The sequence below is a fragment of the Ambystoma mexicanum genome, chromosome 6q (genome assembly GCF_040938575.1).
Source record: "Ambystoma mexicanum isolate Mex_15411 chromosome 6q, UKY_AmexF1_1, whole genome shotgun sequence".
Classification (NCBI taxonomy): domain Eukaryota; kingdom Metazoa; phylum Chordata; class Amphibia; order Caudata; family Ambystomatidae; genus Ambystoma; species Ambystoma mexicanum.
In genome coordinates this window covers 566,976,953-566,989,841 of record NC_090937.1, presented here as the reverse complement: position 1 = coordinate 566,989,841, position 12,889 = coordinate 566,976,953, and positions in this window count along the sequence as shown.

Here is a 12,889-nt window from a genome sequence, read left to right as displayed (position 1 = left end):
GCATCCATCTTTTGTGCCCCCTTTCGACTCCATCTTGGGTAAACAGGCCTCACTGCGATAGTACAGAAATGCTTAGCTCCCCTTTCCACCGCAGCAGCCAAGGACAGAGACACACACACACAAGGCGCGCAGGCAGCTGGCTGGCCCCCACCCTTGCACTCCCCCTGCGAAAGGAAAGCTCTGCGCTTCCATTCTCACGCTGAAGCTGGAGAAAGCTGCAACAATCAATATGCTACAGTTTTCTTCCTCTGAGATCACTGTTTGCCTGAAAACTGGCATGTGAACCAGGATGAGCTAAGCACTTTCTGCTCGTTTCGTCCTCATAAACGTACAAGCCACCCACCCCCATTAGAACAATGTATTGCCATCCTGACCCTGCACCCCCTGTAAGATATTTCTTTCAAGTGCCAGACCCTCGCCAGTGCTGCGAAACCCACCCAACACACCCACTACTAACTTTAAGTATTTTTTATTATTATATATGCTTTTACTTGCACTAATGAGTTTGAAACCTAGAAAGAGATGCAAAACATAGCCTGATTCTTTTACATGCACAATAAAGGTCAAAGCCTTCAATTAAAGCCACAAATGACCCAATTGTACTGACAATAATCATTGTGAGTAACTTATGTAGAAATGTGACAAGTAGTATAAAATGTTTCAAATAATTTGTCATTTAGTATGTAACAATACTATCTTAGGTAGTGACCACAGTGACCGGACCCTGACCTGGATGGAGCGCAAGATGTTTGACGTCCATCAGCTACTCAGCCAACCAGGGGGAAGAGATGCCACCCACACCTACAGCACCACACCATCTGGCCAATCGGGTCCATTTAGTATTTTTTGTTAGAGTTACTTTGACTAATATAAATGTTGGCACTGATGTAAATGAGGGAGAGTTTTTTGGGTTATTTCCTAGCTGGAGAAATAAACCATCCTTTGAACTCTTGCAGCTGGGTCTCAGTGCCTCTTTCTCCGACAAGGTGTTTTGTCTGCTATTTTATTTTTTTCCCTCACACGTAGTAAGACGGGGAAAGGCACCTACAGGGTTCTGCAGCACAGGAAGGTCACAGGATGTCGAGGGATGGCTCAAATTGAACAGTGTCTTGAGGCTGGTTATGCTCACCTGCCCAGAAGAGGAATTCACCGTTGGTGGGGCTTCCTTGTTGATTAAAATCTGGGGTTAGGACAACAGCAGTAATTCAGCTGTACTCTGCTGTTACTGGAGGTGCTGAAGGTGTCTGTGGTCATCTTCTTCGTTGGAGCTTCAGTTCCACTGGTTGACTATTCCTTCTGACCCCAAGGCCTCACCTATTATGCAGGAAGACTTTCATTCAGTCCTTCTGACCAGTCAATCACCTGGGGGTGGCTGTCCTTGCAAGACAGCCAGTTGCCTAGTTCAAACTGGTTCCAGAGAGGCATACCCTAAGACAAAGGCCAGAGAAGTTGCAGGCTACTCCCTCACTTCCTGCATCAGCAAACCCAATGGAGCCTAGGCGACTTCACAAAAGGATCCTGCCAAAGGCAAAACTCAAAGTGGCCCAACACCCAAGTGGAATGGTAGAGGAAGGGTGAACAAAAGACAACAAAACCAAAAATGGTGATAAAGGAAGACTAGGTCCATTGAGGGAATATGGTCCCCCATGGGTGCTATCCTGCAGTTGTGGAAACAGCCTACGCGTAACAAACACAAACATTGTAAAAAAGCATCCACAGCCACTGGCACCAGCCATTTGTGTTTGGCTGTCACTGTAACTATAAAAGTTACAGGAGCAGTGGGTAAGGGGCGTGTGGGATGTTTTTACCCATGCATCCGAGCCCTACCACAAAAACTGTGCCTTACTGGCATTGAAAACATCATGATGGCCAGAACTTCCCAGAAAATGCACAGGGAAATGCATGAAGAATAGGCTGCCACCCATTTTTGCTTATGTTGTGGGCACAGAAGGGCACTGCCTAAAACCACCATTGGGCTACACACAGTAGCCTGAAACCATTGCAAAAGGGGCAATGCTGATTGCCAAAAGCAACCCAGAACTATTGGGAATTCATTTTCCTCAGGTCAAATATTGTTAAATTATGGGCACAAAATTATTTTACTGCAGAACCACACCAGTGCCATGTGCTGAACCTGGATAATATACTTCCATGTAAAATCTCTTGTTTGAAATGCATTAATTCAAGACTGATCCAAAAAACAAATGCAGGGAGTACCCGCTTTGGACTCAAGGCGGTGCTAGCGCTTTAAACTCTGACAGGAGAACTGCTACTTCAGAAGCTAATCAGCCTTCTGTGACAATTGGGACTTCAAAAGACTGTGGGTTAATTAGAAATCTAACCACCTGCTGTTCCCAGAGACAATCTGATTTGATTAACAGGCCAAAAGGCTGGGAAACCTTCTCACCTCAGAAAGCCCAGGATATCACATGGTCATGCTAACCAAATGCAAGTGGCCCCCTGGTCTGTTGACCTCAGCTTGCTGGAGCCCACACAAAAGACCTTTTCCCTTGAATAGGATATGGTTATTTTGACTGTTTCCTGTCAACAAAGATCTGCCAGCCAGGAGAGACATGTGATCACTGTCAACCCCAAACTTTGGGGGCGGACTCAAACACTGCAGTACTTTGAATTGAAAGCAAATATATATTTTACAGAAATACTGAAAACTCTTGGTAACCAGATGACAGAAATGTGAAATTTGGGGATCCTTAAAATGAAAACTTTGCCCACAATTCAAGCCCAAACTCCAATTTGTGTGATGTTCTGGGGCAAAACCCCGCTATTTATTGATACTACAGACTCTGTGTTTAAGCTAGAGACATGGGAATTTACTGGAGTATGTATGGACAGGCCATGTATATGTGTATAATTTTTAATGAAAAACCAATGTTGCATAACCCACTAAAATCGAAAATAAGTTGCCATTTCTTTACCCAAGCTCCTAGAAACGCAAGAGTCGGAACAGTGCCTACCTCATGTGATATATGATGTGTGTAGGTGATGTAAAAACAACTGTGTATTTCGGAGAATATTTATTTGGATCAAATATAGATTTGTGTGCAATTTGACAGGGGAGTGTCCTTTCTGCAGGCCATAAAATGACATCACTCTGACACACTATCCTTCCCCCAATCAAGGGGAAAAGGAAAGCTTGGCCAATGATAAATTGAGAGAGGGGCTGGCTTAGTGATGCTGCGCACACACCCACTTTCTAAACACATAAAAGCAGACAGTGCAGGACAAGTGGGGATCCCTTTTTCACATTCCGCGGGACGCTCTGCCGGGAGACTTCAGACTTCAATCCATCAATCTTCAGAGACCAAGACTTTACTTCAGAATTTGTGAAGAACAGGCCTAACCCACAAGCTGAGTTCTCTTCAGCAGGCCTCAAAATCATTTGCAGACTATTCACAGCCGGGCTGAGCTGTTGATTCTGGCCTGAAACCCTGCGCCAGAAAGATCCAGAAGCAGTGCTGTACCCAGAGAAAGCAGAGACACCCAGAAAGCAGACCAGAGATGCAGAGAACCACAGGCCGTTGTATCCGGGGAGCTGACCCAGACGCTGTGAGCAGAACTGGTGCCTGACAGACCCAGCAGAGCGGAGCTGACCCAGGCGCTGCGCGCAGAGACCGTCCGTGGCGAGGGAACCGCAGCCAATCCTGACCCGATCCGTGGCGAGGTCCAGTCCTTTCAAAGCTAGGAGTGAGTACTTAGATCAGATTGTGACAGAAATAAGCTCTTAGTTAAAATAATTTAATCCAACTATTTTAATCTGATTAGAACTGTCTCCTAGAAATCGTGTCATCTGTCCTTTTCAATGTTGTCACCTGTCAATTTGAGTTACTTTAAATCCGAAAAACGACCTTTACAAAATCATTCATATCTCTGGAACCGTTTGTCTTGGTTTAACTTTCCTCTGAAAGCTTAGAATCTCAGCTTTCCAACGAACCTAGAACCGACTTGCTACTCCTAATACTTTTGCCGTAATCACGATTCACGCACTTGTGAATTTTGCCGCGATTTGCGATTTGGCCTGATTTCTTTACCTGTAAAAAGATAGCAGCTTTTTGCTTTCCTTTGCTAAAAATGTGTTTGCCTCTTAATAACCATCCCTGAATCATTGCTAAAGTGAGCCTGAGCTCATCCCAAGTATCTCTCACTCACCCTAAACCTCCTAAAGGGAATTAAAAGCATTTTCAGCATATTTCTCACTTCATTGCCACCACATTCAAAGCACTTGGGCCTGTGTTTTAAAACTCATACCTGTTTTCTCTAAGCTTGCTGGGGTGGGAATTGAATTTCGTATTGTATTTGATTGCATTCCTGAGAACTGTGTGTGTTACTTCCATCTCCTTGCATTGCATATAGGGGGGGGGGGTGAATTGCCACCAGGGGAAAAGTGAACATATGATATCTTGTGAAACTATATTAGTTAGTTTCTGTACTGCATTTTCATTCAACATTGCATCCATTTGAAACCATAAAAGTATTTTCGCTGCCTTATCCATCCTACACCAACTCCTCATTGATTATAAAGAAGTGTGCTAGTGTCAGATTACCCATTGTTGATTAACATTATATTTATAAGGGCGATATCGATTATTAATTTATTATAAAAGCGTGGTATCTATATTTTGTTTTATTTCTCAAATAAACCTTTTAAACTTGTAAAACAGAACTACTTCTTGGCTCAGTGGGTTTCAAAGGCGTTCCTGTGTAGGTTGGCGTAGAGAGGCACGATCACCGAGCCCATTGATGTTCCTGACACTTGTAAAAAAATAATTCTTCCCAAAATGAAAAAAAAAACTATTGTAAAATATTATTTGTGATAGTTTTAATGTAAATATTTTGTTAGCTTGAACATATTCTTTTAATAGAACCCATTTCAGAGCTTCAACGCCTTCACTATTAGGAATTGAAGTGTACAAACTTCATAAATCTAAAGTGAACAGTTTTCTAATGAGGTGAGAAAATGCTTGGTGTCTCGAAGATATGCAGAGGTTTTCCCAACTACCAGTTGGAGCAGTGTATCTGAAAATGTTGTCAGAGGTCAAATATTCCTTATGTCACTGCTACAATAGGTCTCAATTGTGGTTTCAGCAAGTTATTGTGTATCTTAGGCAGACCATAGAAAACTGGCATTAAAGGAAATGTCTTCATTAGATATTCTTTATTTTTCCCTGAGATCCATTCCTCAGTGAATGCATTCTCCAGCGTGGTGTTAATGATGGATCTAATTTCTTCAGTGGGATCCTGATCTAGGGGTTTATCTGTGCAAGCATCTCCCAACAGTTGTAAACAACTTGCAGTGTAGAAACTAGTATCCATGATAACAGTGCCCCACCTCCCCTCCTTTGTCTGCTGGTTTGATGATGATAGTCGGGTCTTCAGCAAGTTGTTGTAAGAGAAACAGACAGGTCCCTACAACTCATGGGGTGTATTTAAGATATGCACCCCTGTACCAAAACCCCTAATTATGAGTCTACTGTCCTGGTGTGATAATAATCTCTATATATAAGCCATACCACCTGAGTTATGGTATGGTAGATGGTATTCTCATAATTATTACAACCACATCAGTTTTCGTATCACATGTGTCAGCCCTGTGAGATCAGATCATCTGTGAAGGGACTATATGTATTCTCCCCAGACAATGCTGTCTCTACTTCTGCTTTCAAGACCCTAGCTTTGGGGATTACATCTCGTTTTCTATTTGTGAGGGCAGGTAACAACCTCTGCAGAAGCCAGCCCCTTTACTGGAATCTGTTCTGAGAATCGGAATCAAGGAGCACACACATTCACACAGGAATAGCTGCATATCTAAAGCCTTTTGATTCTATTGAGAATGGAAGGGTGGGATTAGTTAGTTTAGCTGAAGGGGGCTCTTTAGACTTGATGGAATGTTCCACCATCTTGTTTCTCTCTTCCTCAATCTTTTCTTCGTGTTCCCTCCATTTACTGTAGCACAAAGAATTTTGGGAATGATACCAGACATCAATTTACACTGGTTTGAAGAGCAGGGATTGGACGCCTGAAGCATGGTAGGTTTAGTTCAGTAATCTTGGCACTTTTTATTTTACAAGACTGAGTCTCCTACCACTTCTCAGATTCACTTTGGGACAAACACCTATGAATAATGTTGTTGGACCTCTGTTGGAAAAGTTTAATTTCCAGAGTTCTCTACCAGTGAGTTGTAGACGAAATGTCCTAAACAGATGCAAGCTCTGTTTCCTCCCACACCCTGCACAAATTGGGGGTTAACCTGCTGCTGGAACAAGACCTGCAGATCTGCCAGTTACACTGCTGCCAGGACCTTCTCATGGTGAAGGACCCCTGAAAGTTTGCATCAGCATCCTTTGCTGAGAGCCAAGAACAAGGACTGAACTTCTCCCTGTGACCCCAGAGTGGGACTTGTAGCATCCTGTGAGCCAAGAAAGCCAAGTGCCCCATGTTTCATCACCTTGAAGCAATCAAACTGCTGTTGAACCGACTTTACCACATCTCAAACCATCAGGACCCACTGGAACTGCTGTTGGCACTCACAAAGCTCTTCGAACTTGAACAGCACATTTGAACCTGTGCTGCAACGCGCTAGTCTAGTGCGTTGTTGCCTCAGCTCAAATGGCATGCTCTTAGTTGCATCTGCCACCTCTGAACTAAAGCGCTCACTGCAAACATCTCCCTGCTGTTCATCATCACCAGTTGACCGATCTCGATGGATTCTCCAGTCCTGACCATCAGACGCTGTATCAAACTGCTGAAACTGAACCCCAGTCATCAACATCTTTGCTGTCTACTTAGCTGTCAAATTACCACTGGTGGCCCTCATGATCCACTGCTCCTTGAGCCCTTCATCAAACAAATCCCATTCACCATCACATCCAGTCACCAGACTCGTTGAACTAACCATTGAAATGGCTCTGATGGCCCTCCCGATCCGCTCATCTCCAAGCACTGCCTTTGAACCATAACAAGCCCTTTTCGACCCCTGCTTGACACTGCTCTCCCCCTAGGACACCCCAAATCACCACCTTTGAACAGCTTCCAACTGCATGAACAGCACTGAACAACCTGATATGCTGTAGTCGAACTACCAATAAGGTACTACTGGCCCATGACTGTCATCTTGGTCGATTCTGGATCCTAGAGACTAGTTGGGTCACTTTTTCCTCAAGACATTTCCTTTCAAAAGAACCTTTGTGGTCGTTGAAATGGCTGTTCACACAGATAGCCTCAGCCAGAGTGCTGCATTCTCTGTTTCCTGCATAATGTCTCTTCGTGCCACGGGGGTGGGTTTTTGTAAAGTGTTGTTCTATTTTCTTTTTTTCTTGCAGAAGGTATGTTTAGTTAAATTATTTATATATTTATACAACCTTAATTGAACAATCCCTTTATTTTGAGCTGTGATATTTTGCTTTTTGGGTCCCTAAAGAATCACATTCACACCCTTCATAAGAGTATAGCCTTCCCTCTGCCCATGTTTCCACAAAAGGCAAAGGAGTTATATCTCATGACTGTGCCTGTTTTACTTTTATGATTGGGATCACAGGTGGTTTGTAGAGGTGTCAGGGATTGTGGGTGTTTGATTCACAAATTACCCTTACACTTCTGCAAAGCAGAAGTAATTTAGTCACAGATGGCTTCCATTCAGGAAACAAATGCAAGAACATTCTCTTTTTGCTGAACTCCATCAGGTTAGTTTATTATGTCATTTCTGCACATTACATTTCATTTCTTTCATTTTCGTTCGGTGTTTTTACACATTTTACAAGCCTTTCACTTGTTTGTCATATCTCCACCTATATCCCAACTCCATCACCCCCGCCCCCCTCTTCCACCTCCATGAACGTCATTTGAAGCGTCACCAAAGGTAGCAGCTGCTGCCCCTGGCTTCCTCCTTGGTACCCCTGGCTCCGTTCTTGCGACCTCTGGATCAGCCAGAGAAAACAAGAGCAGAACCAGTGAGAGAAAGCAAAACGTGGCTCACAGAACCATGTTAAGATACTTTTTTTTTTTTTAAGTATATGCTGGGTTGACAATGTAGTATGGCCCTGAATACTTTTGTAATTAGAAAACTAAGTGGTCGGTGCAAAAAAGTGAAGGTATTTGCTTCGTTTAAATTTTTTGATTATGTGTTCTTCTGCTAAAGTGTTTCTGGAATCACCCTCCCGCCCCCCCCCTATATATGTACAGAAGTGTGAGATTAATCACACAATACATACCCCCAAAATCACACATCTTTGAAAGACACACTAATAGTGTTCATCTATAGCTTAGCGCTGGATTTGTAATGAGAAAAGCACATCCCAGAATATAAAGACAAATACAGGACTGAACGAGCACCTCCCAAGTGAAATGGGGCATGTTGGGATGCATGTTACTCATACAAGTTCCCATCTCGGAACAAGGCTGTATTTCACCATGTCACCCTCACGATGCCTTGCCAAAGATACTCTAAAACACTGCAAAATGGCTGGATACCAACACTAGAATATGTGCATGTAATAGGAAAATGTTTTACAGTACCCCTATAATATGCAGAGATGATGTCGCATTTTCAGATCTTTGAAACTGCACGTTTTCCCTCAATTATGTAAAATATGTAAACGTGGACCCTTTTCCTCCACTAGCCTGGTAGTCCATAACGAGGGTTTGGAAGGGCATTTGATTTAAGATTAATGGCGCGAGAACTGAGTACTGATATCTACATTTGATGACAATATTATATGTAAGATGCACCGACTGTCATTATATGTAATCTCTGGGCATTTGAGCCCACACTTGTTATATGATGACAGCACAAGCATGTAACTTACATGTGGAGACTATGGGCCTAATTCACAGAAGTGTTTTTTAAAGGCAAAACCCCATTGGAAAACGCTCTGTGAATCAGGGCCTATGGGCCTAATTCACAGAATGTTAAGCACAGAGCAAAGTGACTCTGCACTTCAAAAATACACTTTACACCGGGCCTAATTCACAGAGCTGAGCAAAGTGACACCTGATGTTGCCCTGTACCTAGGATGTCAAAACCTGGGTATGTGTTGCTGTACCTTACCTATGATGGCTGTGCCAAGAAAGTTAGGCATTAACTGTCATACAATTGCAGTCATGGGTTATTTATGATATTATGTTGGTGTATACAGCGCACCGCTAACATCCAGGGCAGTCTCCAGGCACGTGCGTGGTTCTGCAAGAGAGAGGCGTGGGGAGGTTATTGAGGATAGATAGGTTGAGAACCAGGAGGAACTGGCATCTGCGAGTGTTGTGGATGGCACAGTGTGTTTTAACCATATTGGTAACAATCAGTGCCTCGGGTGTGTTTTACTATTTATGTTGGTGTTAGTGTGTAGCGTGGTGTTGTGGTGGGTTGTGGTTGTGTGCAATTCTTAGATAGTGTCCATAAGGGATCCAGAGTTGTGGGTGGCCGTAGCTGTAAGACTATGTGGTCTCTCGGTGTGTATGTGCATTGTGGACAGTTTTATGGACTATGTGGGGTGGTTCACTCTAGTTCTGCTTCCAGCATCTCAGAGACGATGGGTGCAAACATAGAATTGATTCTTGATTTGTTTATGTGTTGTGTGGCTAGCCCAAGGTCTGGTGTTGGGGCATTGGTTATGTTGGAGGAGCAGGAAGGGGAAGTGGGTTAGTAAGACTGTCGGTTTGTTGGAGCCTCTGGTGTGACTCTTTGGTTATTGCTTGACAGTATCTAGCCAGGTTCTTGGTTGTTGTACGTCGGCCCATCTCATCTCCTCTCTCATTTGGAGCATATTGAGAAAACACCTGGCCTGTGAGGCTATAGCTTTCATTAACATTCCAGGCTTCACTAATGGTGGGGAATAAGTATTCCCTTTGATATTTGAAGTACTGGATTTTAGCTAGGAACTCAACTCCCACAAATTGACAGAAACTGGAAATCTTACCTAAAGTAGACCCACTGAAAAGTAAAGCTGCTGAACATAGTAGATTTCCAGCTGGCACTTTGCCCAGCATCGGTTGAGCGGACCATGATAATGTACTATGGAGTTGGACAGCGCTGGCTTGGATTTTCCGGTTAGTGCCTTGTAATACAAGAGATATTCACCAATGGCTGCCCACATATGTTCCCCCTTAATATATGGACACATTTCAGCATCTGTACAATCTGTTGCAGGCAGCTGTCAAATACAATGTGTTTTTGCTCCTTTATCAGCCAATCGTCCGGCAAGAATGTGGTGTGTGATTTGGCTGTGGTGGACATATTGAAAGAACTTGGCAAACTGAAGTCCAGATCTTTAGCAAGTTCCTCGGTCAGTTCCGTTGAAGCTTCAATCTCTGTTATTTGAGATTGTGATATGTGCATGCGAATTGGAGAAAAAATATTAATCAAATGTTTCTTTGGTGGAACATTTTTTGGCGGGTGTAGATTGTGTCAAAGGGTCTGCAAAGAATTGTAATGCATCTTCATTGTATTCAGTCTCATCTTATTGAGTTGTCACATGATAGCAATGGTCCATGGACACTTAGCACGGATCCCTGGTCACATTACATTCAGTTTCCGGCCATTGGGCGTAAGCATCACAAGTCCGCTTAGTGACTGGACCACACTGTGTCCCAAATAGTAGTTGCACCATTGTGAAATCAGTTTGGCAAGCGACATCTTTGTTTTATTTGCTGTCTGTGTCTTTATACTTCACTTCCTTCTGGGCCTCTAAAAGATATGTTGAGAAAAATGTTCAATGTATAGCACACATACAGCAGATACCACTTTTTTTATATACAAATACATATGAATAAATCAACAGCTTAAAAAGTTCTACAAAGCAAACTTGTTTGTTTGTTACCCTTGTTTTCTTTGTTTTCTTGGAAACTGGGGCATTCTCTTTTTCCACCGCACCAGCAAGCTGAAAAAAATAGTGTTTTTATATGGTATACATCCAGCACATTTCATTTTATCGCAAACGAACATCTGTACATATCTACAGAACCAACTTGATTGAATAGGAAAAATTAAAACATTAAAATGTATTCCAAATGCAATGTGGTGTCCAATAGTATTCAATATTAGGTTATGTTTACCTCTGGTCCATGTGCCTCCTCTTCTATTTCAACACCTTGTGTACATTCCTTGAACAGAATATTCATTAAAAAAAAAAGTAAAAGTGAATTGTACTGGAAATTAGAATCTTTCATCGCACTGTGCACTTACACACACAGTATTATTAAATGTGTAAGAACCGTATTCTACAAGGTTTGTTCTCCCAACACTAAGAGAACATTCATATGAACATACCCTTGTAAACAATTGTAATATACCTTTCACATTGCACCTGATAATGTTCAGAGATGACATATGTGCTTCATCAGAGATCACCGTGCAAACCATACTGATTGTAATGTTGCCTTCAAACGTATTGTAATATATTCTGCATTAGGGAGGATATAATAATAATAATAATAATAATAGTACGCATGAGTATGAGGAAGTACGCATACCTCATACTCTGGACCAGTTGCAAAGGATGAAGTGATTGTGGCCCATGTTCCAGCATCCACCTGTGACACAGTACTTGTTTTAGTGCAGGTGAAAACAGCGAAATGGAACTGTGACAATGAGATTCAAACAATTGTACATATAGAGGTACACCCATACATGCCCCTTAGTGTTACTAACCAATAGCACAATAAAACTTGTTCATTTCATTTTAAATTGCAAGCATAACACATTCTCGTAAATGACAAGTATAATAAAATTACTTGATATGCGAGCAAACTTGATGTTGACTCTGGAAATGAAATTGATGCTGAATCTTGTTGTTTCATATTCCGAGCATTGTCAAAAAGTGGGCCAAGAGAAAAACAGTTCTATTAGGTGTGTGAGCAGATCCAACGCTCAAGAATATCACTTTGTGCATGCCTGTAGGACTCACCATTGGGACACTGGACGTGACGGTGGTTTCTTCACTTGTGAGGGTCTGTGCATCCATCACTGTGTTCTATGCCAAAAAAGGACCATGTCAAGCAACCGATTACGAAAACACAATGCGACTTTTAAAGGGCACAATGGCATTGTTTTAAAATGGTCATAATTGTTAGATTTGTTAGAGGCTCAAGAAAGTGGGGACCAATGTAGTGTAGTGAACTATAGTATAGTAAATATTCAATACTATCTTATAGCAATGGAAACCTTAGTAAGACACTTTTGAAGTAATTATACACCGAAACAACAAATGCAGCTAATTCATCACGCAGGACTCACCAGAGGCAGCGTGTGCATACATTCGTTTGCAATTGCATGTAGAAGCAATTTACAATGAATTCGGGGTCGACCCTTCATAGGTGTACATATCGTCAGTAATGTGCCGGCTGCAGATGCAGAATAGATTGGACCTCACATCCGTCAAGACAGCCTGGGCTCTACCCGAAAACCACAGTATTTAACCCATTCTCTTATTAATGTATGCAGGACCATGCCCAGACTTTGTGAATGACTCTTAGAAGGGCAGCAAGTACCATATAGGCCAGCATTCTTCAATTGTCTCTTAGACCTCTATAGAAATATATAATAAAAAAGAATACTGTATGCCAGTGATTGATGTGATTGTATTACAGCTTCCTATGCAATATTAGTTTTTTTCAAAGAGGGAAAACATGTTTAGCGTTGTCGAAAGAACGCGGCAGTAACCGTCTTACAGATATGATTGGTATATCGCTATTCGTAACATGTTACTCGTCCATTGCATGTACTTTCATGCTTCAAAAAGGAACATGCTTTCAAACATGTCCCATGAAATATTCTATTCTATTGCAATGGACAAAGAACTAATGTGGTATTTTTCAAGATGAAAATACTTGAAACATTAGACAATGGTGAAGTAATTGGGCTAAATGAACATTACAATGGCCA